Here is a 3,334-nt window from a genome sequence, read left to right on the forward strand (position 1 = left end):
CACAAAGTGAGAATCGGAGCTGATATCTCTACCCCACCCCTCTGTGCAGGCACTGTTCTGAAAGGTTTACTCAGGCATTAATTCACTTACTATTCGCAGCAACCCAAGGAGGATGTTCCATTATTATCTTCCACTTCACAAACCGGCCCACAGCCACATTTCTACTGAGTGGGAGAGCCAGCACCGTGGCCCAGATAGCCCGGTTCCTGCAGATCTGTGTTCTGCATTGAAAACCTCATGTTTATAGCAGCTACCGTATTCTGAGGCATGTTCCTAATGGCAAATGTGTAAGACGGAGGAAATCACATTCACTTAAGGGCATTATTTACTGGTGTTTGACTAACCTCTCCCAAATCCACCCTTGGATGACACCCACAAAGCCCTAGGCCAGGAGTCTGCCAGGACTCAGGGGCAGGTCTCTCTTAGCCCACGAGGTCTGGGCCTTGCTGGGATGGCAGTGGGAAAGCTGGCATTCAGGGTAATGTGTCATGGGCACCCAGAAGACGCTCCCGCTATCAAACTTTGGGAAATAAAGCAGTGAGGAGATAGCCGTCCCCAGCAGGTACCCCAGTGCCCACTCCCCATGGGCAGCAGGTGCTGCGAACACTGAAGAAACGGTGCCTGCTTCAACAAGGACAGAAAGACCCCAGAGCGCAGAGACCAGGCATCACTACTAACCACTGAAGCAATGAGGGCACTGCCAGCTGACAATCAAGAGGACCTACGGGAGTCTCCAGTGGTTACTCACCAGCCCCAGGGCCGAGGACCTAAACAGCCAGGCAGTCTACCACATTCTTACCTGGTCAATATAACTAGAGCAACTCCAGGCCTAGCAAGTGAGGTCTCACTTAGGCCTAACAATGAAGTTACAGCTTCTCACCCATTTCCTAAGGAATCACCCAACACACAGAGCCTGGGGCTTCAGGAAGGATACAGATCATTTCACCAGCACGCGCTCTTTTAACTCCCTTCCCTTTCCCAAAGGGTCTGTGGCCGTTTGCCAGAGAGCCTGGGCCTGGGAAGGCTGGCGTGAAGAGTTTCAGGGAATCTAGGACAATGACCAGACTAATTGTAGCCCCTGCGAGCCAGCACACTGCAATGTCCTCCAGTCACAGTGGGCCTCCAAGCCTGTGCCACATTATTTCTCAGGCACCCAGGTGTGTCTTTGGAATATTAACCCTCAATACTGTGCAGAACTACCTCTCAGTTCCCCAATAGGAAGAACACCCATTCAGGCATGAAGAGCAAAGTGAAGTCTTAGAGCTCTCCCTCCTTACTTAAATATTAAATCAAAAGCAAGACCATGGATAAGCAATCTGTGGTGTATTAAAAAAATTGAATATTGCTCTATAATGAAAAGAAATGAATTACTAATGCATGCAACAAATGAGTGAATCTTAACAGCAGTGTGCTGGGTGAGGGAAGCAGACACAGGGATGCCTACTGTGCGCTTCCCTCATGAAGCCCGAGAACAGACAGAGCCACCTCATGGCGGCAGAAACCTAAATACTGTGCCTCGCGTGGGAAAGGGCAAGCGGGTGCTTCCTGGCATGGCAGAAACGTTCCCCAGCTTGACTGGAGCACAGGTCATGTGGTTGAATACATTGTTCAAACTCATCAAACTGTGCTTAATATCAGTGTATTTTGTAGTGCAAATTTCTATTCAAGTGACGTCAATTTTTCTGGTATTTCAGAAATTTGCACACCACAGTGACTGAACACTGCCAGTAGGGATTCCTGTCACTGGCCTGGCCCCAGTGTATCTTCAAGAATGACTCGTCTGGCACCGTGGGAGCAGGTGGTAGATACGGGGGCCACTGTTCCTCCAGTCTGGGATTCTTACCGGACAAATTAACACAGTACAGTCCCTGGTATGAGGCTTGTACCTAAGAATCTAACAAATTGTTTTTTCTATCCCAATTAAGAGAAAGCACTAGAAACTACTCACTTTCTCAGCAGAGTCATGGTGCAGACTGCAGCTTTGTCTCAGGCTATGACACTCTGGCTTACTGTCAGGACTCAAACCAAACAGGACGCCTGGTCAGGCTGCCCTCTCCTCATCTTCCTCTCTCAGCATCGAAATTGCAGCGCACCTCTCCCACCCTCAGGGGCCCACTGCCCAATGACACCTGCCCAGCCTCCTCCTGGTGGCTGAGGGGCACCACCTCAGCACCCGCCTCAGCACCCCCAGGTCTGCCCCTCTTTGGGCAGGTCTCTGCCTCCTCCTCTGCCCCACACCCACCTGCTCTGTCCCCGCCCCACCCCAGTTCCCGGGTGGCGAATGCTGTCCTGCAGCTCAGAGCCCAGCTCACCCTGAAAATCTCCAAGGCCCGGCCAGGGGTCTGGCCCAGGCTTGCAGCCCACCCGGAGGAGCCCAGGGGACCTCTCGCCTCTGCCTGAGCCATGCAGTCTTCATCGTCCGTGGGTGAAGAGCTCAGCCTGGCCAGAGCCTCCCCATGCTCCCCACTAAGACGTACTTCTGAGACACCATCCAGCAGGACAGGCTTTCAGTTGCCAAGGGCCTCACAGGCTGTCCCTGCTTCTGGAACTCTCTTCCCCTGGCCGGCCCCTCATCCTTCAGCAGGAGGAAAACACTTTTTCACACGAGCCCTCCTTATCTACCAGCCCGGGCTGCACCCGCAAAGGATCTGTGTTCCGGGTTCCAGTGTGTGGCGGCGTGTGGTGCTATGTGGTGGTGTGTGGCGGCGTGTGGTGGTGTGTGGTGGTGTGTGGCGGCGTGTGGTGGTGTGTGGCGGCGTGTGGTGGTGTGTGGTGGCATGTGGTGCTATGTGGTGGTGTGTGATGGTATGTGGTGGCGTGTGGTGATGTGTGGCAGCATGTGGTGCTATGTGGTGCTGTGTGGTGGCGTGTGGTGATGTGTGGCAGCATGTGGTGCTATGTGGTGGCGTGTGGTGGTATGTGGCGGTGTGTGGTGGCGTGTGGTGATGTGTGGCAGCATGTCACAGTGCTCCAAGCTGTGAGTCGGGCGCCTTCCCTGGTGCTGCTCTCTCAGAAAGCTCTTCCTGCATTTCCTGCAGTCCAGGAAGTTCTCATTGGGACTGGCAGGGAGTTTGGAATTTGAGTTTTTAAAAATCAGTTACTGGCCGGGCGCAGTGGCTCACACCTGTAATCCCAGCACTTTGGGAGGCCGAGGCGGGCGGATCACGAGGTCAGGAGATTGAGACCATCCTGGATAACACAGTGAAACCCCGTCTCTACTAAAAATACAAAAAATTAGCCGGGCGAGGTGGCGGGTGCCTGTAGTCCCAGCTACTCGGGAGGCTGAGGCAGGAGAATGGCGTGAACCCCGGGGGGCGAAGCCTGCAGTGAGCCG

The sequence above is a fragment of the Symphalangus syndactylus genome, chromosome 6, assembly GCF_028878055.3.
Source record: "Symphalangus syndactylus isolate Jambi chromosome 6, NHGRI_mSymSyn1-v2.1_pri, whole genome shotgun sequence".
Lineage (NCBI taxonomy): Eukaryota > Metazoa > Chordata > Mammalia > Primates > Hylobatidae > Symphalangus > Symphalangus syndactylus.